This window comes from Lissotriton helveticus, chromosome 2_1, assembly GCF_964261635.1.
Source record: "Lissotriton helveticus chromosome 2_1, aLisHel1.1, whole genome shotgun sequence".
Lineage (NCBI taxonomy): Eukaryota > Metazoa > Chordata > Amphibia > Caudata > Salamandridae > Lissotriton > Lissotriton helveticus.
Window position 1 is genome coordinate 202,871,821 of NC_136059.1, and position 25,138 is coordinate 202,896,958.

Below are 25,138 nucleotides of genomic sequence, written 5' to 3' on the forward strand. Positions count from 1 at the left end.
TATATATTTGCTCGAACAATTCTCAAACCGCTGTCGCGCGGAAAAAGAGATAGCAGCACTCCAAGGGTATATGCACACAATTTATTTCAAGAACGCGCTTTCGGCACTCGGCCTTCTTCAGTATTAGATCAGTTGCCACAAACAACTACCATTTAAAATAAAATAAAAGTCACATGACATATGGACAGAAAAAACGGACTTGAGTGCAAACAATCGAAAGCAAATGGTCGCCATTTTGGAATGGGAAAGTACATGAGACTGAAAGCATCCCATTATATCGTTTTGTTTCATATACATTCTGATTATGTTGTCGATTCAAACCCTGGATGGGTCTACCATTCGTTACTAGCAGCAGAATATTACATCCTAGGTGCATTATATATGCATATCGATTAATCCACTTATATAGTGCAAAATAAATAAAGGCCAATGATCGCCATTTTCGAATGGGAAAATACCTGAAGCGGAATGCATCACGTGATATCCCATCATCTTATATACAGTCATATCAAGTTATTAATCAAAACCATACATGGGTTCCCCATTTGCAACTAGCACCAAAATTTTGCATTGTATATGCATATCAATTATTCCCCTTGTATACTTGTGCTCAAAGTACTTAACAGGTCTAGTTTCAAGGAACCATGCAATAGCCAATAATCCAGGTTCATGTCCAATACATGTATACAATCCTGTAATGTCTATGACCAACATAGTATACCCATCATGCCATTCAAATTGATCCATACAATTTAAGAAATGTTTCGTGTCTTTTAGGTAGGACTTCAAACTTGTCACCAAAGGAGAAAGAAAAGAATCAATGTAAATGGATAAATGTTCTGTTAAGCTGCCTATGGAGGCAACAATAGGTCTCCCGGGAGGGTTTACCAAGTCTCGAGTCGCGATACATAATTGATCTTCAAACTAAGACACCGATGGGTTTAAACATACATGAAGACTTGGGAGTTCATCTAATATGATTGTGGGTGTATTATGATTCCGTAATTTTATGAAATATAACAATCTGTAATGAATTGAGAATATGACTATATAATGAGATGTGAGATGTACATCAATATGGACATGGACAGCGGGCTTGGATAAAAGTGGCCCATTTAGGGCAAGATTGTAAAAGTATACAAGGGGAATAATTGATATGCATATACAATGCAAAATTTTGGTGCTAGTTGCAAATGGGGAACCCATGTATGGTTTTGATTAATAACTTGATATGACTGTATATAAGATGATGGGATATCACGTGATGCATTCCGCTTCAGGTATTTTCCCATTCGAAAATGGCGATCATTGGCCTTTATTTATTTTGCACTATATAAGTGGATTAATCGATATGCATATATAATGCACCTAGGATGTAATATTCTGCTGCTAGTAACGAATGGTAGACCCATCCAGGGTTTGAATCGACAACATAATCAGAATGTATATGAAACAAAACGATATAATGGGATGCTTTCAGTCTCATGTACTTTCCCATTCCAAAATGGCGACCATTTGCTTTCGATTGTTTGCACTCAAGTCCGTTTTTTCTGTCCATATGTCATGTGACTTTTATTTTATTTTAAATGGTAGTTGTTTGTGGCAACTGATCTAATACTGAAGAAGGCCGAGTGCCGAAAGCGCGTTCTTGAAATAAATTGTGTGCATATACCCTTGGAGTGCTGCTATCTCTTTTTCCGCGCGACAGCGGTTTGAGAATTGTTCGAGCAAATATTGAATGTCGGGCACACCCCCGGCAAAGCAAGCACCAGCCTACGAGTGCGGTCGGCAGGTGTACACGGAGCGGGAATATATATATATATATATATATATCGCCGCTCCGTTGCACCAAAAAGACCGGGGCACTCGCAGACGGGTGCCTCTCGTGGTGGCGCCCCACGTCACAAATTCCCGCTCCGATCATCTCCCATTCAAAGGAAAGAAAATCCGGCACTCACAGGAGAAGTGTTAGGTTCCGCTATTTAATTTCAAACACTCAGCAGATAAACGCGTTTCGGTTTTCCTTCATCAGTGTCTACCATTGACACGGAAGGAGGCAGACTTAAAAAACATTTTGTCATACTCGGCATGTACATAGAAAGTGGACTACCGTTTATACCCCGTGAGCAGTAAACTTAACATTGTCTATTACAGTTGCATTCTAAATCATTTCTGAACATTACCACAGGCGATATAGTTTAAAATTCATTTCATATAGAATTTATAAACAATTATTTCCAGTCATTTTAAATAAAAGCCAGAATCACTATATTTCATCATGTTTTTTACACGTGTGAGTTTCTTAGCGCCCTAGTGCCGGTGCATGCAGCGCTACTATTTCAGATCGTCCTTGTTGGTGATACATGAGTTATTAAGCCGTGGATCGGCATTTCTCACAGGGTATGGTATGGTTTGGACAGGGGTTTATCTTTTCATATTCTATGTTTTTTCCTAAATGGGATGATAATTCCTCATTCCTATTTAAACCCATGGGAGCCTTCGTTTGTAGGTCTATTATATAGCGGGACTCTAACCTCCTCAATCTGTCTCCACCCCTTGGGTCTACAGGTACATGGTCCAATGCAAAATATTGCAACAGTTCTCTTTTACTTTTGTGCCTCATGGCAAAGTGTTTCGCTACAGGGTAGTTGAAATCTTTATTCACGATTGCACGTTGATGTTCCAGTATTCGTAATTTTTTACCGTGTGTGTGTGTATTCATTCTCTCTCTCTCTCTCTCTCTCTCTCTCTCTCTCTCTCTCTCTCTCTCTCTCCCTCTCTCCCCCCCCCCCCCCAATAGGTTTTTTAACCTCCATCAAATCTGCCTCAACATCCCCCAGAATCCACGGTCCCCAGTGACGTCTGTTCTGTGCTTAAATTCATCAATGCGCCCTCACGGCGCGAGCCACCTGTGGACCCATCTTGAGTCTGTCATAGCCAGGAAGAGGCTCTCCCTCCCTCCCCCCCTCCTACAAACGTCCCTACTTCGCTAGCGGCAGGAGAATGGGGAGGAAGAAAGCGAACCAGCATGTTACGGCTGAGGTAACAACCACTTTACTAGATAACTTCCTGGCAAAAGCCACTACTGCCCTGGACAAAGAAATTGCGCAGGTGGAGAGGAGGCTGTCTTTGTGAGCGGGTGAGGGGGGGGGCACCCATCTGACTTTTTACCCCTGCTCAGCGGGGCTGCTACACCCCCAACGGCTGATCAGACTGTCCCCTGTGAGCCTCCACATATTCTGTCATCTTGTCCAGGCTGTATCACTGGAACTGAACTACCACCTACAGCAGTCGTCTTCACTGCCACTGTCAAAAGGAAAAGAGGCCCACTCAAAGCTGCCCAAGCGACAAAAGCCAAGAAACCAAGAAAAAGCAAACCTTTGCAGGACAAAATAATTATCCCGGCCCCTCAACAGAACAATGCCACATCTACCTGAAGCTGGAAGGACATTGAAATACATCTCAAAAAGCTAACAGGACCGATTGTCACTCGTCTAGATACCATTGAACGAACTCTTGCTGACTTAGTGGCAAAAAATTGGAGGACACGGCCTGCATCCCAGGGCTTTGGCAGTACCAGCACATGTACCAGCATACGTTAGTTTGAGTCACGGTATTATAAACCATACCCGCCTCAGGGCCAAGAAAAGATAAAACCGGTTGCAACTAATCATAGCCTAACTAGGATTTACCCTGATAATACTGAGATCTGAGGAGCTACCATGCAGTTGAATGTAGCTCCCCTCGGCCCCACTTAAGGCTCACATCAGGCAGAGCCCGCAGCCATTATCCCCGGCACCCGCACAGCCCCTAACTCTAATGCGAACATTGCTAGTGTACAGCCCCCTAGCTCCACAAAGAGTAGTAACCCTCAACCTATGCTCATATGCTCTGCTTAGCCTATGCTCATAACCTGGTAGTTCCCAGGTTCAAAAAATGCTCTTGGGGAGGAAGACACTTCCTGGTCGGTACTACCCGACTTTGGAACTCACTTCCATTAAGGCTAAAGGAAGAAGCCCATCTGTTGGCCTTTAGAAAGGTAGCGCCTTTTTAATCTCTGATGTGGTAAAACCTGTCTGGTATCGTTGCGCTTTATAAATTTCTTTTTCATTTCATTCATTTTTCATTTGACCTTAAATTTACCTTCTGCGGCATGTCTTTTTGTGATAGTTATGGTAAACGTTCCACTGCTCAGATTATCCCAAAGTGAATCTACCGAACAATTAATGGTGAAGGCACAGCATTGGCTGTCCCATGCCGCTGATACTGGGCATCTAATTCAAGACCATCTGATAATGGCCAGGAGAATCCCATGGGTGGGCCTAGCACCACAATTAATTAATAACTACTGTATCATCCTCAACTTTAATAACCGTTAGCTGGTGAGGCATCTGTTATGCCAACTACCAATAGCACCTTCCACAAAGTCGCAGATTGTTACAGTCCCACTTTTTTTTATTATTTATAAACCACCATCTACATTTAACATCAATACTGACAATTGAAGACCCCAGGCAAACATTAACTTACACTGCACCCTCCAGCTGGTTAACAATAACATACTTCTTGAAAATACATATGCTGCATTTGAGGACCTGGACAGTTGCGACTGACTCAGCCCTCTTCTCTCCCCCGGCCCATTGCCTCCACCTAGCACATCAGAGTCCGGAGGTGAGGGAGTACAACTTGGGGCCAATTCCCCATGCCGGGATGTGTGGCTCGGATACTTTTGTGTTCGGTTTCACATGATTTATCTAGTACTTTATCCATTGCCCATAGGGGAGGCCACACCTATCCTTGATAAAGGACCAATCACGCTCCTTCCATGGAATATAGCCGACCTCAAAAAGAAAATAGGGAGCTTGGCTTGGGAATCTGAGCTGCAGGATGCCAGAATTATTTGTTTACAGGAAACCTGGGCACAGAATCCTTCCTTTTTAAACGGCTACTGCTCTTTTTTACACCAGCCACTCCCTCCATCTCAGGCAAGGCAAAAGTGGGTTTAATAACACTTGTCGCTAACACTCTCGTTTGACAAGATAGTCCTTGTGACCTTGACACCATCTCCCATCGATTGCTGGTGGAGAGACTGCGGGAGAGTGGTGTCGAGGACCTTGTCCTGGAGTGGCTTAGGAATTTTCTGTCAGATCGAGGGCAGACGCTCATGTTAGGCTCCTTCAGATCTCGGAAATTTCAGTTGGACAAGGGAGTGCCTCAGGGCTCATGCCTGAGCCCGACACTCTTTAATGTATATGTTGCACCCCTAGCCAAGGTCGTTAAGCCTTATGGGTTTGAGATAGTTTCTTACGCAGACGATACCCAGCTGATATTCCTAATAGGATCCAACTTTGCTGAGGAGAAACAACGTTTTGCGGAGGGAATGCTTGCCATTTCTAAATGGATGACAGAATCCTGTCTTCAACTCAACCCAGGAAAAACAGAGCTTATGCTCCTGGGTAAAGCTGCTAATATGTGGACAACTGATTGGTGGCCTTCCCAGTTAGGTGCGGCACCCGCTCCCTCCTCCTCCGTAAAAAGCTTGGGATTTCAGCTGGATGAAAAGCTAACGATGAAGGACAACGTCAAAAACATCACAGGCTCATGTTATTATAGTCTTCGTCTGCTACGGAAAATGATCCCCTACCTACCACTGGAACACCGCAGAACGGTGGTACAGGCGATGGTCATGAGTCGCCTTCATTACAGCAATGCCCTTCTGGCAGAGGTGGGAGAGACCATGCATTCTTCCTCTCACGTGGTCAGATCACAGAGCCATTATCTTTGGTATACATACTCGGCCTGTTAACCCTCTCCCCTCTAGGTTACGAACTAGGATAGGGACCCGTGCCTGGAAGAATGCAGATATCCCTCAGATGGTGGACATCCTAACACTATCCTCCCCCACTGGAGGAGCCAGCCCTGCTCTCTCAGCCTCCGATTTCCAAGATTGGATTCGGAACGCTGCTGATCAGGTGGCCCCTGAGAAGTTTATCCGACCTAACAGAATATCTCCGTCGGCGGTTTGGTACACTGAAGAGCTTAGGCTCCACCGAAAACACTGTAGGAACTTAGAAAGGCGTTGGAGAAAATCCTACTGCCCTATAGCTAAGCAATCCTACAAAGATGCCCTGACAATATATAAAAAGGCTATTATCGCCCAAAAAACCATCTTTTTCTCGGCTCAAATAGAAAATGCCAGGAACTCTGCCAGAGAACTGTTCTCAGTGGTCACCACTCTGTCCACTCCTTCTTCAGGTCCTGGGGCTGAACCTTCTCAGTCTCTTTGCAACGCCCTGTCCAGCTTTTTTACTACTAAGGTGGCAGATATCTATTCATCTTTTGCAGGGGATGTAGGGACAAAATCCAGAGTTTGCAGTGGGGAAGAACTAGTCATTGATCACGACCCCCTCTCCTTTTTCGTCCCCATAACGCAGGATCAAATTAGCAGACTTATCTCTACTATCAAGTCTGGCTCCCCTTTGGACCCCTGTCCCCCCTCAGTGATGGCCAACCTAAGTGAGGTGATCTCCCACCCACTTATGGAGATTTGCAATACTGTATTTCAAACTGGTCACTATCCAGTCCCGTGGAAGAAGGCAGTGATTAAACCCCTTCTGAAAAAACCCTCCCTGGATCCTACACTTTTGGCCAGCTATAGACCTATTGCGTGTCTCCCCTTTCCCGCCAAAATTTGCGAAGCTCTGATGAATAAACAACTTTCAGAGTTCGTCGATACTTACCAACTTCTCGACGAAACGCAGTTTGGCTTCAGGAAAGGGCATGGAACAGAGACCGCCTTAATAAAGGCCTCAGATGAGATCAGATCCATTATGGACCAGGGAGGTGTGGCCGTCCTGATCCTTCTGGACCTGTCCGCAGCCTTTGACACGGTCGACCATGCTATTTTGGTCGACCGTGTCACAGCCCTGGGGATAAACGGTATGGCTAGAGATCTTATTTCATCTTTTCTGACCAACCGTACCCAGACAGTGAAGTTGGGCAATTTCTACTCTCCTGTCTCTGCACTCCCCTGTGGAGTCCCACAAGGTTCCTCGCTAAGTCCTACGCTATTTAATATCTACGTAGCGGACTTAGCGAGGGTAATAAAGGCCCATGGGGTGCAACTAACATCCTACGCAGACGACACCCAACTGGTTCTGGCGATCCATAAGGACGGCCCAGTGGTGGCAGCTAATTTCCAAAGGACCATGCTCGCTGTCAGTACCTGGATGTCCTCCAATTGTCTGAGGCTTAACTCAGACAAAACCGAGGTCATGACTTTTGGTAAACTCTCCCCGGAATGGTCCTCCATCTGGTGGCCCAATCAGCTGGGCTCTCCACCTGTCCCAGTTGAAAGGGCTAGAAACCTGGGAGTTATTTTTGACAGCAAGTTGTCATTTAACCTTCAAGTCAATAAGGTTGTGTCATCTGCGTTCTTTATTTTAAAAATAATCAGGAAACTGCTGCCTTACTCCCTACCTCAGCCGGGAAGACCTTGGTCTCTACCTTAGTGTTTTCTAAAATTGATTATGGCAATGCTCTTTTTCTCAACTCTCAGAAACTTGTTTTATCTAAGCTGCAGTCCATACAGAACGCGGCTGCTAGAATTCTTCTTGACATCCCCCGCCGCCAGCCTACTACTCCTGCCATTCGTCATCTACATTGGTTAAGAGTAGAGGGCCGCATTAAATTTAAGGCCCTCTGCATTGCCTACAAGGCAGTGCATGGCGTTGGACCCAAGTTTCTGATTGCTGAGATCTGCCAACACCTGCCTCTTGCCGGTCCCTCGCACGAGAACAGCAACCTGGGGAGACAGACGTTTCCTGGTTGCTGCGCCCAAGCTTTGGAACCTTTTGCCACTCACGATTAAAACTGCCCCCAATTTGATGAGCTTTCGTAGGCTCCTAAAGACATGGTTGTTCAACCAGTAAGCTTGTTGTTTGGTCTTTCTGGCCTCCACATGCGCCGAGACACCTTCGGGTATTTGTTTGCGCAATAAAAATATCGAAAATAAAAATAAAAAATAAATGCTAGTAAAACTGCAGGTTATCCAGAATACTGCAGCTAGGATGGTACTAAACCGTCCTCCAGGATCTCCATAATTGCCCCTGCTTAGAGAGCTTAGAGAGCTTCATTGGCTCTCAGTTAAGAAAAGGTCATTCTTCAAGATATGCTGCCTCACCTTTAAGGCCAAAATAATCTAATCACAGGAGAAAGGATCACTTGTCCTGCTCAACCTTAGGTATGCAGGATAGGGGGAATGTCCCAATAAAAAGACCCTCAGGCACGTGATGGGTATGGTGGTGTTGTAAGCGGTATATCTTGATTCTCCGCTTATGATTCACGTGTGTGCATAATCATTAGGTCTTATTAGGTTATGCAGCCTCCACCAGGAGGTTATTTACCCAAGGTTGGTGCAGTAGTGAGCCAGAAATAAAGAATGTTTTTAAAAAAAACAAAAACCAAGAAAGCAAAAATTTTATTATGTCTGGTTTCGGGTCTGGTAAACTCTTTAATAGTGCATCTTGTTAACTGGGTAATGAGTTGTAGTTGCACTTAGAGCATCGAGAATTAGAACTAGTAAGAAAAGGTTAAAAATAGGTTGACATGTTTCTGCCTCAGTAGCCTGTGTTCTAGGACTTACGGGCATTCATCAGGACCGTTAGTGAAATAACGTGCAAAAAAAATATACAAATATAGTGTTCAGAAGTGAAAGAAAAAGGTTATTGACCTGTTCCTATGTCTTGGAGGTCTTATGGTACCTGTAATGAGTAAACACAATGGTTTTCGACACACACACGGGGTGGGGGATATGGGAAAACACACACCTCTAGCAGAAATCTGCTACACATTTCTATCCATTGATAGATATTGAACAACTAAAAAATGGCAATACTTTAGTAGACCGTTCTCACTCATGGCAATGTCAACTCTCTCTTATCCTTACTTTACTCGCACAACGAACTATAGCATGCTTACTGGTGGAATGACATGCATATATCAGTATACTGTCGTGGGTGCGTGTTAAATTTTATTGTTTTGACTTGTTGTGCTACTCAGGCAGTGATAGTGTCTATTATCTGTTACTAAGCACTCTTGGTGTTGTGTAATTGAGGTTGATTCGTCGTGACGTGCAAGTTTTTCTGATCACTTGGTGAACTAAGATGTTCGTGTGCAGAGAAAAATATTGGTAGTGACACACACGAAGGCCGGTTAGTTACGAGTGCCTCTGATGATTACCTCGCGCATTAGTTATGCATACTCCCTTCGGTTGGTGGAGCTTTTGGAGCGGGCTCGAGGGGGAGGGATAGCGGGGGAGAGAAAATAAAATTGTTAAGACGGGTGCTGCTGTATACTTGCGGTTTTTCGGAAGGCGCGGTCGAGTCAATCGCCTCGCTACCTGTTGCGCCCAGTCCTCAGCTTTCTTGTGAGTGCACTGCTCTGCTCTTACCGAACCGGAAGTAGTTTGTGGTCTTTCCGGGTCATTTTTGAGGATCGTCTATGGGGCGGTGCTCATACTTTGGGCACTTTCTTATTGGTCTATTTGCGTTATCTTAGGGACCTTGAAAGTTGTTATCATTAGTTAAAAGAGTAATAATAACAAAGTTTGTGACATATTGAGACTTGATATTTGTGTTTCTGCAAAACGAATCGGCGATGGTAATCTCGCTCTGTTTAGACGATTTAGCTTGTCTTTTGAACACAGTATGTAGTTATATATCCTATTAGACGGATGCAGTCAATGATAATTATCGTTGGTATATTCATCTCGTCATACTCTTGGAAATGCTTAACCTCTCTGGTATCTTATCTCATTCAGTAATAAGAATGGTTCTACTGATATGATGTATCCACACTGTTTTATCTCTCTTGGGTTTGGGTTTGAGTCTACACCGTGCTGGGGTCACTGTGGTTGGTCTTCACATAGGGGTGTTGCTTTTGAGGACCTTGCCTATTTTTGATGAAGGCCCCTGTGATTAGTCTCTATATACCGCAGTGTTTGGTCTGGGGTAGTAGTACCCGTAGTAAGTCTCATATCTCTTGTTTGGTGACTGGGTATAATTTAACGGGTCAAATGATAACATCTGGATGATTATTTCTTTGCCAGAGTGAGCCAGGGTATATTATCATTCAGCCCTTCGGTGTCCGTTCTGAGTCTGTGTACCCATCTTTGCTCCTTTTCAAAGAGGATTTTTTCAGCATTGTGGTCTTTGTTGGGTAACGTTTCTAAGATGACCCATTGTAAATCAAGTACAGTATGGCCTTTCTCTAAGTAATGGGTGGCCATCTTAGTGGTACTCTTCCTGCATCTTACATTACTCCTATGTTCGCATAGTCTTTGTTTTGCTCTTCTGCATGTCATCCCGATGTAATTCATTTTGCATGGACACGTAATCATATAAACTACGTGGGTGGTGTTGCAGTTAGTATGACTGTTCAAAGTCCATTTGAAGTTTGGTAGGAGTTGTAGTTCTTTTGTCGGTTTCGTGAGGCTACAGACAGAGCATGAGCCACATGGGTAGTGACCTGTCACTTGTGGATTGCCCCAAAGATTTGTATGTTCTCTTGGTTTTCTCGGGGCTGGCCTCGTATGGACTAGAATATCCTTTAAGTTCCTGCTCCTCTTATTGGCAAATCTTGGTTTTGGCCAAGTGAGGTTGCCTGATGTGAGTATACGCCAGTTTTTGTTGACAATCTTCTTTAAATTATTTGTCATCGAGCTGTACGTAGTGACACATGTGAGTATTTCTTCGGGAGGTGTTCTTGATGTATTCTCAAGGAGTGCTTCTCTATTTTGATTTCTAGCACGTTTTTTGCAATTGTTAATGATCTTCTTCGGGTAATCTCGGGCCTCTAGTTTTTTACAGAGGTCATTTGCTTGTGTTTTGTATTCTGGGGTATTACTGCAATTGCGCCGTAACCTGAGGAACTGGCTGTATGGCAAGTTCTCTCGTAGTGGTCGTGGGTGAAAACTGTTAAAAGACAAAAGGCTGTTTTTAGCAGTGGTCTTAAAGAAGGTTTGTGTCTGGAGAGTGTTAGCCTCAGCGTAGATGGTTACGTCTAAGAAGTCAATGCTTCTGTTATTTGCACAGTAAGTGAACTGCAGGCAATCGTCCTTCTGGTTGAGCCAAGTATGGAATTCTGATAGGTTTTGATGATCCCCTTTCCAGATGACAAAGATGTCATCAATGTATCGTTTCCAGAACAGTATACATTGATTATAAGGATTGTTTGTTTCATTGAGGATATGTGTCTCCTCAAAGGTGCTCACATACAATCCTGCCACGCTTGGGGCAAATGTGCTGCCCATCGAGGTCCCATGGCACTGTAGGTATAGTGTGTCTCTGTATTGAAAAAAATTCTCCATAAGTGCCAGCCGGCAACACTCCAGAACGAAATGTCTAGGGGTTTTGTAGGACCATGTGGTATTGAATAGTATATTTTCCAGAGTTTCCATGGTTTTCTCCTGGGGTAGACTGGTGTACAAACTTTCAACATCGAAACCCACCAGAAGCATAGTGTCTGGTGAGTACTCGATGTTCTGTAAATGGTTCAGGAGGTCCCTAGTATCCTTCAGGTATGTCGGGGTTCTTTGGACAAGTGGTCGCAGGTATTGATCAGCGAACTGGGAGAGGGGTTCAAGAATTGAACCGATTCCAGACACAATAGGGCGTCCTGGTGGTGGGATCCGCTCTTTATGTGTCTTCGGTAGTGAGTAGAAGTAAGGGGTTCTTGGTGTGGTGGTTCTAAGGTAATCCCCTTCTTTTTTAGAGATCCAGTTGTTGGTCTCCCCTTCTTCTATCATCATTGCAATTGTCATCTGAAGTCTTGATGTGGGGTCTGTTGTTAAAATCTTGTAGAATTGGTCATTTGACAAAAGGTCCATACATTGTTGATTGTATCCTGTGCTAGTCAGGAGAACCACCCCTCCGCCTTTGTCGGCTGGCTTGATGACTATGTTGTTGTCACTCTTCAGTGCATTCAATGCCAGTTGTTCAGATCTCGTGATATTCTGGAATGGTTTTCGTGCGTCTTGAGCCAATTCGTCAATGCCTTTGAAGATCGCCTGTTCGAAGGTTTGTATTTCAATTGGGACCTGAGAGTTTAGTGGGCAGAAGGACGATTTCTTTTTTAAGGTTGTGTCTCCTTCTTTGTTTGGTGGTTGTTCTCCTTTAAAGTAGGCTTTCAATTTCAATTTCCGGCAGAACTCTGCCATTTCACATTTAGTTTTGAATACATCCAATTTGGGTGTAGGAACATATCCCAGACCTTTGTTGAGTACGTTCTCTTCATCCTTGGTCAGAATTCTGTCTGTGAGATTCACGATGAGGGATTCGTGGGTGTTCCCGTTTGGGCTTTTGTTACACTCCTTGTTTGTACTCGTCTGGTTTGGTCGGACCAGGTCACTCCTCTTCTCCGTGTTCTCTCGGATGTGCGGCCATTCCCTAAAAAAGGAATGCGTTGTTGGAAGTTCTGTCCACCGTGAGGTTGCATCTGATGATTCATCATCTGGGGTCCTTGGAATTATGGATTCATCCAGCCTTGAAAATGGGGGTTGAATGGCTGAAAAGGCATCCCTTGGTTATCCATTTGGAAGAAAGGGGGGCGCCAAGGATTGCGTCCGCGGCGATTACCTCTTTTATTCTGTTGATAGTGTTTGGGATTGTTGAAATTGTTGGTTCCCTGGTCAGAGCTGGTACTTGATGCACTGCTGTTTGATCCATTGTTAGAGGCGTTGTCATCTGCCTTGTAGTCTTTACTGCTGAAGGGGATCAAGGGAATAGGGCCATCAAGGGAATAGGGCCTGACTATCTGCAAAACAAGATCTGTAAGCAAACATCTAAGTGTAATCTCAGGTCAAACTACCTGGCATTGCTAAAAGTCCCACGCATTCGTCTTAGCCGCACAGGGGGCAAATCATTCTCATATGTAGCTCCCAGATACTGGAACACTCTTCCTCTGGCTCTACGAAAAACCAATTCCTATCTTGTTTTTAGAAAACATCTTAAAACCTTTTTGTTTTAGTTTACCCTATTGATTTTCCGGTTCCTGGTTTATACGCCCTTAGTTCCCCTGTTAGGGTAGCGCTGACATGCCCCCGGGTGAGTCACGCGCTTTATAAAAAGGCTTAACAATAACAATAGCTCTACTTACTTCCATATTATAATTGCTAGGGGACGGAAGAGTCCGGATCTATTGCTAATACATTTTTTTAATAATATTTCATAAATCCAGCAGAAGTGGTAGAAGAACTGGGGCACACTATTGATGGTTTGCTTCTTTATTATACTAGATCGTCATTTATTATGTGGGCTGGTGATTTCAATACTCACATTTGCAATCACTCTGACCATAACATATGGGGGGTAACTGATGGAAAGGACCATTTTACTCCTCATTTTACTCACCATATCTATGGATATCTTCTTTGTAATATAATCCCATAGCGGGTTTGCTGAAAGAAAAACCGCGGTGTTGGCTGTTAATATTGCGTGTGATGAACGGTATCGCTGTTCCTCCTGACGTCGATTCACCACTTGCTATATACCTCGAAACGCGTATGGCAGTATGGAGAGGAGTTGGTCATACTGGCAACCAAGCTACCTGTGGTGATTTGTGCAAAAACCCCTCCGTGTGCGGCAGCTTCTTAAGGGCAACCTTTGTGTATGGAATTAATAGCGGCTGGCTCGGTCGCGGAGCTGTCCCGCCGCTTCTGGGCGGATCCCGAGTGCGGTGATGTACGGACTCTTGAGGGAACGGAGGGTGCCTCAGCCAAAGGTATATATTGGAGTGGGGGTCAGTTTTGTAATCATCTCTCTTCACCTAACAAGGATGATTATATATATCATGACGAAGACAGCAGCACACTTGTGGAAAGAAAACTGAGAGTCTTTTGGCATTATTTCGGGACTACTGTAACCAGAATGCCTAGCAGGACGCCCACATGGGCGGGACTCATTACTCCAATAAATCAGTTGTTTCAAACAATCCTGCTTCCTTCGTCATTTGAGCCAGTGAACAAGAGCGGCAAACACGCTCGAAACGCGTATGGCAGTATGGAGAGGAGTTGGTCATACTGGCAACCAAGCTACCTGTGGTGATTTGTGCAAAAACCCCTCCGTGTGCGGCAGCTTCTTAAGGGCAACCTTTGGGTATGGAATTAATAGCGGCTGGCTCGGTCGCGGAGCTGTCCCGCCGCTTCTGGGCGGATCCCGAGTGCGGTGATGTACGGACTCTTGAGGGAACGGAGGGTGCCTCAGCCAAAGGTATATATTGGAGTGGGGGCCAGTTTTGTAATCATCTCTCTTCACCTAACAAGGATGATTATATATATCATGACGAAGACAGCAGCACACTTGTGGAAAGAAAACTGAGAGTCTTTTGGCATTATTTCGGGACTACTGTAACCAGAATGCCTAGCAGGACGCCCACATGGGCGGCACTCATTACTCCAATAAATCAGTTGTTTCAAACAATCCTGCTTCCTTCGTCATTTGAGCCAGTGAACAAGAGCGGCAAACACGCTCGAAACGCGTATGGCAGTATGTAGAGGAGTTGGTCATACTGGCAACCAAGCTACCTGTGGTGATTTGTGCAAAAACCCCTCCGTGTGCGGCAGCTTCTTAAGGGCAACCTTTGTGTATGGAATTAATAGCAGCTGGCTCGGTCGCGGAGCTGTCCCGCCGCTTCTGGGCGGATCCCGAGTGCGGTGATGTACGGACTCTTGAGGGAACGGAGGGTGCCTCAGCCAAAGGTATATATTGGAGTGGGGGCCAGTTTTGTAATCATCTCTCTTCACCTAACAAGGATGATTATATATATCATGACGAAGACAGCAGCACACTTGTGGAAAGAAAACTGAGAGTCTTTTGGCATTATTTCGGGACTACTGTAACCAGAATGCCTAGCAGGACGCCCACATGGGCGGGACTCATTACTCCAATAAATCAGTTGTTTCAAACAATCCTGCTTCCTTCGTCATTTGAGCCAGTGAACAAGAGCGGCAAACACGCTCGAAACGCGTATGGCAGTATGGAGAGGAGTTGGTCATACTGGCAACCAAGCTACCTGTGGTGATTTGTGCAAAAACCCCTCCGTGTGCGGCAGCTTCTTAAGGGCAACCTTTGTGTATGGAATTCATATATATATATATATATATATATATTCAGCTTGAAATCGCTCCTTCTGGCAACCCCTCGCCTTCACTTGGGGTGGCTCGTTCCCGGCGGAGCCACCGGCACAATATCCATACAAAACGTTACGTTTGGTTTATGATGGAATAAACCTTACTTATTTGGACCCATTGCGTGGACTGTGTTTTTCCTGGATGCCCGAGTGCTTGCAAAGGAACGCTGTTTTGTATGGATATATATATATATTGTAACAGGGCAAGGCTGAGCGGTTACATATATATATATATATATATATATATATATATATATATATATATATATATATATATATATATATATATATATATATATATATATATATATATATATAATATTTTTTTTTTTGGGGGGGGGGGGTTGTCTATGAGCCCTGGGGGGTGGGAATGGTACCCCTACCTTTCCCCTATAGGTTTAACCTTTTGCAGGCAAAGGGACTGAGTCCCCAAGTCCTAAATTGGCTGCTACATCTTTGTGGATGATGTGGCAGCCAAGCGCATCACATCTTTTGATCTGTGCTATGGCTTTAGTATGAAAACACAGCAATTACCATTTACTGTGTAATACTGCCATCTAGTGATCATAAGTACAATCACATTAATTAACATCTACTTTGTAATACGGTCATCTATCTAGTGACCATAAGTACCATAGGGTCAAATGTATCCAAGTACACACCTCGCATATGTTCCTCATACCAGTCCTTTAAATGGGCCAGAACTGTCCCGTACGGAGTACCGGCACTTTATTTTGAGAGGGAGAGTACCGGCACTTCTCAAGAGCGACCTAATACTTTTAATTCGAGAGTACTGGCACTTAAACAGGCAGGTATTCTGAAAGTATTTTTCCATTTGAAACACTGCCTCATACACAAGATATATCAGGTGTGGTGCAGGTATGAAGAGCTTCAACACGCGGCGCATCTTCAAGAAGTGTTCTGGGGACTGCGGTCCAAAAATTAAAATTAAATCTCCGAGGCTTCAATATATGATTAAACACATGGTTAAGTTGATGTAGCTTTGTATTTGTTTTTTTAATATATATATATCTAGATTAATATCTTTTTAAAGAAAGGGGTCTTGGGGTGATCTTAATTTCGTAAAATATGCGTGACTAATGGGTCTTTACAAGAATATAATTCCTGTAACGTAAGCATTATTCAAGACGTAATTAGAGTTACTCTGAATATCGCGGTTCAGGTGGCGGCGGTATGATTGACAGTTTCTAAGAGTCCGCAAGGCATGCATTACCAGTTAATTTGCACCTGTGTGGAGTTTTGCCTCTTTCCTCGGTTCGCCACTGTAAAGCATTTACTGGTACACCAGAAGTGAACTGCGAATTTGCAAGTGACAGGTTGAAATCCCAGCAAGACCTACTCAGCTTTTCATCCCTGGGAGGTTGATAATGAAATATGAAAACCTAGCACAGTAAAAATCGATGTAATTCTCTAGTCCGAGTGCTGTTGTACGGTAACCAATTCACATTTTCAGATAAGCTCTGAGAAAAGATTCCCTGATCTATGTACCAAGGAAGATTAAAAACAAGCCCGAACTATTCTGAACTGCCAATTAGAGCTATTGAGGACGTCCTCAGAAGAGGCAGTGACATAAATAATAAAGAAATCCAAACGACAGTTTCTAGAAAAGACAAACTATGCTTTTAGTGATGTACAGGTTGACTTCATGCCAGTCGTGCCAAGAGAAGTTGACATAAAACGCTTTTGGGGTTTCAGGTAGGGCATCTGTAAACACATATGCTAAATTGTATGCTGGCAAAGCTAGATGTATGTTGTGTATTCTACTTTTTGCTACAAATCCTTCACCAATAAAGCAGGACTTCCTGGTGATGTACACAGTGGTAAGACTTTCACTTTCAGATTCACAATCGACCTTCCAAACGTGCTCTCTTAGAAGGCTGCTTTTCATCAGAATTATCATTAAATAGCATTTTATTAGAGCGAAGAAGCTAGTGGTAAAGTCTCCCATGAGTAAGCGACTGTAGGAACACTTTTTGAAATATAAATATTTTTGCAGCGTTGGCTCAAGTATTTCCTTCCATCATGTTTTGTTGTCTCGGACAGCGCTAGCAGTCACTCCAGCTAAAGCACTGGCTGTGTCTGGGTTTCTTCAAGATTTCATGTAAGTGCCCGTCTCAGCGGGACTCTATCTGGTGCGCCTCTTCTGACATCCTCACGAGCATCATAAAAAGGTTAGCTTGTATTTAAGAAATCACCCTTGGAAGTAGTCTTACGTACCATAAAGGTGACAAAATCACATTACTTTTTTGAAATCGTACTAAATGTGGAAATACTGTCCCACATCCATCTATTTAACCGGCGTAGGCAATCTCGCACATTGCTACCATTGTCTGTCACTTTCATATGCAGCAAAAGCGGCAGTAGGCTCTTCCCGAGTCAACCTGGAAATATGTTCTTTTTTTTTTTTTTTATTTTTTTTTTATCCTCATTTGCCGTCTTGCCGCCCATATCTTTGTTACTTTCCCACCTCTGGGCTGTTATTGTCTCTTGGGCTGATCTAGAGTAATGGGGCGTGAACAGCACATATTTTTGGGTCTGGTCCCCTCTCGAAACTCCTTCTTGACCACCTGACCCAAGATGTGTATCCTCCACCATCTCTATTCCTCGTTATCGATTCCAAATACCAGCGAGACAGGCACGGGCTTAATCATTGGACTTTTAACATAAATATAACTTTAACCAAAATTTAGCAGGAAGGGTATCCAAAAACCTCTATTTCTTTTAGAGGTATCTAACATATCTAACTTTGCTATATATCTCATGGCTAATATCCAGTCCAATAAAGTAGGACTGTGTGGTGAGACCCATAATTTACATATCTCCCGACGAGCTAATAACATAGCATAAAAGATAAATCTTACATTATTACCCAAAACTCTATTTTGCAAATCATGTCTCCCAGAAATAATTAATTCGGGGCTTACCTCAATGGGTTGATTCAATGATTTGGAGAGGGAGTTACTCACGTCAATCCAAAATTGTTTGATATTCGGGCATGATACGAACATATGGAGGTCATCAACATTTGGGGCTTTACAATTTGGACATTCCACCAATCCTCCATTCTTAAATTTAGAAAGCCTGTAGGGGGACCAGTATGCCCTGTGGATAGTAAATAAAACATTTCGCCTTAGATTGGCAGGTTTAACAATTCTATATAGCATGCTCATAGTTACTTGCCATTGGTCTTCTGTAGCAATCCTTGGCAAGCTGTTCTTCCACAGGGTCTCTGGTAGATCAAATATCCCATCCTCCATCTCCAGTATTCGCCAGTACCAGCAAGCAACTTCCTTCTTAAAAACCACTAGTTCCAGTTTTAATTCAAATTCATTTTCCTGTCCAATCTCTGATTCTGCGTGGTTTGCCCAACTTTGAATCTGTAAGTACTTGTATTTTGAGAAAACTGAGCCCCAATTTTGCTGACATGAACTTCATGAAATTAGTTTTCCATCTTGGAATAGATCTCTCCATCTTTGTAGGGCTGGCTCCTTTATCAAGTTTAAAGCTAACGCATCTCTTGTCCAGGTCGGAGCTCCCGGCGATTCCCATATTGGAGCCATGTAACTAAGATAAGGGATCTTAGTGATTTTTCTTATTTTATACCAAATCTCGGCCAAATCTTTCAGAGTCTTGAGTTTCACTTTTTAAAAAAACTTAGGGTCTCCAAACTTATATAAATAACCAAACTCATGATAGCCTGATATTTTCAGCATTGTCTTAAAAAGTTCACCTATCTGTGACTGAACAAGGGAACCCAATAACATCCTGCAATTTTTCAAACAGAAAGCCCATGCATATATTTGTAGATCAGGAGCCGCCAATCCTCCTTTATTTACACTTCTTCGTATTTTCCTCCATGAAATTCGAGAGGTTTTAGATGCCCAAATAAATGAAGTTATCATGCTTTGTATTTTCGCCAACCATTCCTTTTTAAAACATAATGGAATAGCTTCAAACAAAAAGGTAATTTTTGGAATAATCATCATCTTTACTAGATTCGATCTCCCATATATTGACAGAGGTATATTCATCCAGCCCTTCAGCAAATCACCAACCTCTTTTTTTACTCTGTCAAGATTGGTTTTAGCCAAGTCCTCAATCTTCTGTGTGATCCTAACACCTAGGTATCTCATTTCTGCTGTTGTTTTTACTCCTCTTGTGTTAAGATTCCAGGTCATTATCTCGGTCTTTTCTTGATTTAGCTGGTAACCAGAAATCCTACCAAAATCCTTTGTTATTTTTACTAGATTTTCCAAAGAACTAACTAAACTAGTAGAATAAACAATAATATCGTCCGCATATAGACCTAGTTTCCTTGACCAGTCCACCACAGCAAAAGGGGGTATCTCTTCTGATTCCCTAATTTTACAGGCTAAGGGTTCTATATATATATATTGAAAAGTAAAGGTGATAAGGGGCATCCTTGCCGGGTGCCCCGCATTACCCTAATGGGAGATGTAAGAGTACCATTTATAAGTACACGTGAAGTCGGAGCACTGTATAATGAGAAAATGGAGTGGGTAAATTTATCTCCTAGATTGAGATATTGCAGAAGAGTTTTTAAATAAACAAAATTAACGCGATCGAAAGCCTTGGCAGCGTCTAATGCTATCGCTGCCAAGGGATAATCATACTTAGAAGCTAAATCTATCATGCCTATCAAAGAGTAGGTAAGATCTTTTAAATACCTCTTCTTAATAAAACCTCTTTGATCTTCATGTATTAATTTATGGATGATTTTACTAAGCCTGTCAGCCAAAATTTTTGTGTAGAATTTATAGTCGCAATTTAAAAGCGAGATCGGCCTATACGCATCCATATTTTTTGGGGATTTCCTTGGCTTAAGAATTAGAATAATATTTGCCTCATTCCAAGAGCTTGGGATTTTCGCTTCCCCCCGAAATATTTTATTATATAAGTGACAAAGAGTAGGGACCAGCGTAGTATCAAGAGCTTTATAGACTTCTGCGGGTAGGCCATCCGGTCCAGGGGCTTTTCCTCTCTTGCTATCTTTAATAACCTTCATCAGCTCCTCTTGAGTAATTTCCTTATTAAGCCCACTCATCTCCTCATCTGATAATGGTTTCATTAAAGATAGCCAGGTCTCAATCTCCCCCGTATCTGGACACAAGTCTTCTGCATACACGTTCGTGAAATATTCCCGAAATGCTTTTACCATCTGTTTATTTTCTGTTATAATTTGATCTGAGCCTGGTTTCTTGATCTCTTTAATATGATTGCGTACGACATCTTTCTTAGCTTTCCAGGCTAGTAACTTGCCACATCCCTCCCCATATGAAAAATGTGCCAACCAACTAGCTTCCCATCTTTCTTTGACTCGTTGTGCAAGTATCGCAGTTAGCCGAACCTTTAGGTCTAAAAGTTTTTTCTCCCAAGGACCATCTAAAGTAGTACCATCCTGGGGAATCCGGTTCATTTCGCACTCTCGAATCTCTTTTTCTAACTTTGATACCTGACTATAATACAGTCTTCTTCTCTTTGCGCCCTGGACTCCCATTCTGCCTCTCATAAATGCCTTGCACGCTTCCCATACTGTGTCATCCCTGGCTGAACTCACATTTACTTCTAGGAAAACTTGTATCTCCTCTTTGAGAATCTCTAAGACTTCTGTATCGGCTAAAATTGTCCGGTCTAATCTCCAAACTGAAGTGATTTTCTCTTCTTCCAAACTCAAATTTAACCTCACCCCCGAGTGATCTGATAGATGCGCCCCTAAATGAACTACCTCAGTAACCCTCTCTCTCAATCTACTATCAACCAAAAAAAAATCTATCCTTGAGTTGTGTTTATATTTTTTGTTATAAAAAGTAAACCCTGACTGTTGTGGAGATTTATCTCTCCAAATATCACAAAGTCCAAGTTGCCCCATCATTGACTTAAGTTTGGCAGTCATTTTGATATTTGTTATTGCTCTAGTATTACCTGCCCTATCCATCTTCCCATCTAGTACCGTATTAAAATCCCCTGCCATAATTACTTTGCCAGGAAAATCCAATAGCTCCAATTCAACTTTCTCTAAGACTGCGGGATCGTCTATATTCGGACCATAGTAACCCACTACTGTTAACGTTTCGCTCGAGAGTCGCAGACTACAAATCACCCATCTTCCTCTACTATCTACTACACTACTTTCGACTACTATGTCGGATCCTTTCCTTATCAGAATAGCAACCCCCTTTGTAACCAAGTCTTGGGATGTAAAAATAGCGTTTGCTATCCATTTTTGGGTGCTAAAAATCTCATTACTTTCCTTTTGTGCTAAATGTGTTTCTTGCAAGATGATGATCTGTGCGGATGAATCCTCTAAATATTTCAGAATCAGCTGTCTTCTAGATTTAACTCGGAGTCCATTAACGTTCCAACTAAGGAACCTTAACTCCTTATCTCTGGCCCTGGTCATCGTAGTTATCATGCTTGCCATATGCTGCCCATTTCTTCTTCCTGTTTAAGTCACAGCAAGACTGCTCATGAGGAATATTTTTTTTTATTTTCTCCCTTTCCCTTATCCCACCCCTCTCCCTACACTCACTTCCCACCCCGGAAAACCCAACCATTACTCCCATGGCCTAGGCCTGTGGATGTCTGAGTGGTGGTGCCTCTTAATTTTTCGATTTATTATGGTCGATAGTCTTATTCCCTCGTATTATGAATGACATCCAAAAAAGCGTCTACCTCGTCCACCGTTCGAAAGGTATACATTTTGTTGTGCCACATAACTTTAAGAAAGGCAGGAAATTTTAATTGAGCCGTGGCTCCTAGCTCCCTTAATGGTGCCAACCGCTTTCCCATCTCCCATTGCCTATTAGCTGTAGCTGGTGACAAGTCTGACCTAATATCAACTAGTATTCCATCTATTAAAATAGATTTTTTTTTCAAAGCGAGTGACAAAATTTTTTCTTTTAATGAATAGGTCGCAAAATTGATCAAAATTTTCCTTGGCTTAGCCCGGTCCGGATTCAACCTAAAAGGATCTCGATGTATTCGTTGTATGTCACGAGCCAAACTTTCCTCATCTTCTTCTAGTGCTAGCTCTTTCTTCAGTAACTGCACTACAAAAGCCTTTATGTCTGTCCCTTCTTTTCCTTCTGGGAGTTTGAGAATTTTTAGGTTATTCCGCCTTTGCATATTTTCCAGCCTTTCTAGCCTTTCGTCCATATGCCTATCTTGGGAATATAGAGTCTCTATCTCCTTTCGATTGTCCTGGACTCTTCCCTGCATAGTTTTCATTGCAGATTCCATCTCTCCTGCACGAGTCGTTAGTTTATCTATCTTATCCTCTAACAGCACGCATGTAGCACTAATACGCTCTTGATTTTTTCTAGAGGCCTCAAAACCTAAATGTATGTCTTGTTCTAATTTTTTTAAGAGTTCCATGACAGTCCCATCTGTGAAGGCAGATCTCTCTTGCTGTCTTGAAATTGACTCAGTGTTAGAGAACACCGACTTCTCATTCATAGGAGTTTCTTCTCTCCTTATAAATATATCCTCTTCCACCTTATCTTCCATGACATCAATAGGTGAACTTTCAGTTAATTCACTTAATGTGGCTGGTATATTAGATTGAGATATCTGTTCTATAAGCGCCCCAGCCTCACAGCTACTACCCTTATCCCCCTCCATCTCTGTATCTGAAACCTGAAATGGGTTAGGTGTAGAAAGAGTTGACCAGTCCTGTTCGCGTTCTTCCATATATTCTGATAGATGTTCCCTTTTTTCTTCAGACTCTACTACTTTGCCAACCCTATTTTGACGCTGAGAGACAGAATCAGGTTTCAACACCAACACCTTTGGGACTGGCTTAAAATAAAGGTTAAGTGAGGGAGCGATAGGGGTCTTAAACACCGCTTTTTCTTTTTTTTGTCTTTTTTTCCTTTCTTTCTTAGACGGTGAAACCTTAGATTTATACGCAATAGATTTAGAAAAAGCACTTTCCTCTGTCTCCTCGTTATTTATTTTTTCTACTTGTATATTTTCACTTCTGCTCGGTCCCACAAACGTTTCTTTGTTTAGCTTCTTACTCCTCAACTGGTATCCTGAGGACTTACCTCCCTCCTTCCCCTTCTTGCTTACTTGTTCTGTAATGGTCCGCTGCAATACACTTTTCAATTCAGGATTACTTGTAGCAGCTTCGAGCCCTTGACCCCTTCCTCCGCTCGTTGGAGTGCCGATTTTTGCAAGCACTCGGCGGCCTCTGCAGACACCCTGTGCCGCTCGCTCCCAGCTCCCGGCCGGCAGGTAACGCGACTCCGCCCCCACAGTCTCGGTCTCGGCGGGTTGTTGCGCTGTGCCCTCCGCCATCCGCCGCTGCCGTTTCTGCTGGTCTCCTGTGTCCAGCCGGCAAACGGCTTCTAGTATCCTCCGGTAGCTCGCCGTGGCTCTCCCCAAGTAAGTGCGTGTGGAAAAACGTACTCCAGCACTCGACGATCGACCTCACACATTAGCCTGACACCATCACTCTCCTGACATCCGCGACCCGCTGGTTAGCCGGCCGCCATGTTTTCCCCTGGCTGTGTCTGGGTTTCTTCAAGATTTCATGTAAGTGCCCGTCTCAGCGGGACTCTATCTGGTGCGCCTCTTCTGACATCCTCACGAGCATCATAAAAAGGTTAGCTTGTATTTAAGAAATCACCCTTGGAAGTAGTCTTACGTACCATAAAGGTGACAAAATCACATTACTTTTTTGAAATCGTACTAAATGTGGAAATACTGTCCCACATCCATCTATTTAAGCGGCGTAGGCAATCTCGCACATTGCTACCATTGTCTGTCACTTTCATATGCAGCAAAAGCGGCAGTAGGCTCTTCCCGAGTCAACCTGGAAATATGTTCTTGTTGAAAAAGGCCTGACACCAATACCATCAGGTAGGAATGCATGGTACAAGCTGGCGTTTGTAATTCATATGTGAACCCCACAATAAGTGGGTACAGGAGTCAGACGGAGTAACCAGACTGACCAGCAGTCAATGAAGATTTAGAAGCCCCGATCTCTGTGCTGCCTGCTGCCCCAGCCATTTATCATACGGAACGAGAGACTACGGCGAAGCTTCTATTTTTAGTGCCCACCCAAACATGTCTTTACAAAATGTGCCAATTTCTTGCTCTTTTGCAGTTATATCATATCTTTCTCTGGGAGAACACATCCAGATTTTCTTCCGACAGGGCCAGAATTAACTAATTAAGGTTTAAGCAGCTCCTTCAATTCTATCTCCTGTAGCCTTTGTTTACCATGCCTGTATTTGTTGCGACATGCCTACAGATTAGTCAGCCTATGTGACAACACAAATAACACATTGATGTGTCCATAATGCCTTTATATCCAACCGCCCCCCCCCCCCTTTAGTCACCATATTGTTGAACTAATAGTACATCGGGCTCTACGACACCCACAGATGTTGATATACCAGAATGCAAGGGGGTGACATCCGACACCCTGTGAGCATGTCCGACATTAGAGGGTGGACCCCCTGTTGAGTTCTTTAACCTCACTGGGAAGGCCTGATAAACTGTCCTAGTACCGAGGCACCATGCACTTCCAATCGTCATAATGGTATGGAAACTATTATCGTTTGATCAACAACAGGCGTGGGACTATGGCTAACAATACAACGTTTATTTCATTTACACATATAGTTGTAACACTTCTGGACCCTACTACAATCCTTTGCCAAATTAAAAACATGCACTGGCAAATTCATTATTCTCATAACGTCAAACACAAATACGAAAATGGGAAGGAAAATGAATTAACTAGGGAGTCAATACGTGTTTTTATTTTGGAGGATTGTCGTAGGGTTCAAATGTACATATAATGTAAATGAAATACATGTTGTATTTTTAACCATAATCCCATGTGCCTTGTTGCGTTCAACTGGCTCCTCTTTGCTGCTGATAGGTTAGAGGAATGGAAAAT

At 43.1% G+C, this 25,138-nt stretch overlaps 1 protein-coding gene across 2 annotated transcripts in view; it reads right to left on the bottom strand.

Annotated features, from left to right (window-relative positions):
* The window catches only part of TPGS2 (tubulin polyglutamylase complex subunit 2), a 154,426-nt gene that overhangs the window by 94,224 nt on the left and 35,064 nt on the right, over positions 1 to 25,138 (bottom strand). The gene's annotated exons all lie outside the window — the stretch shown is intronic.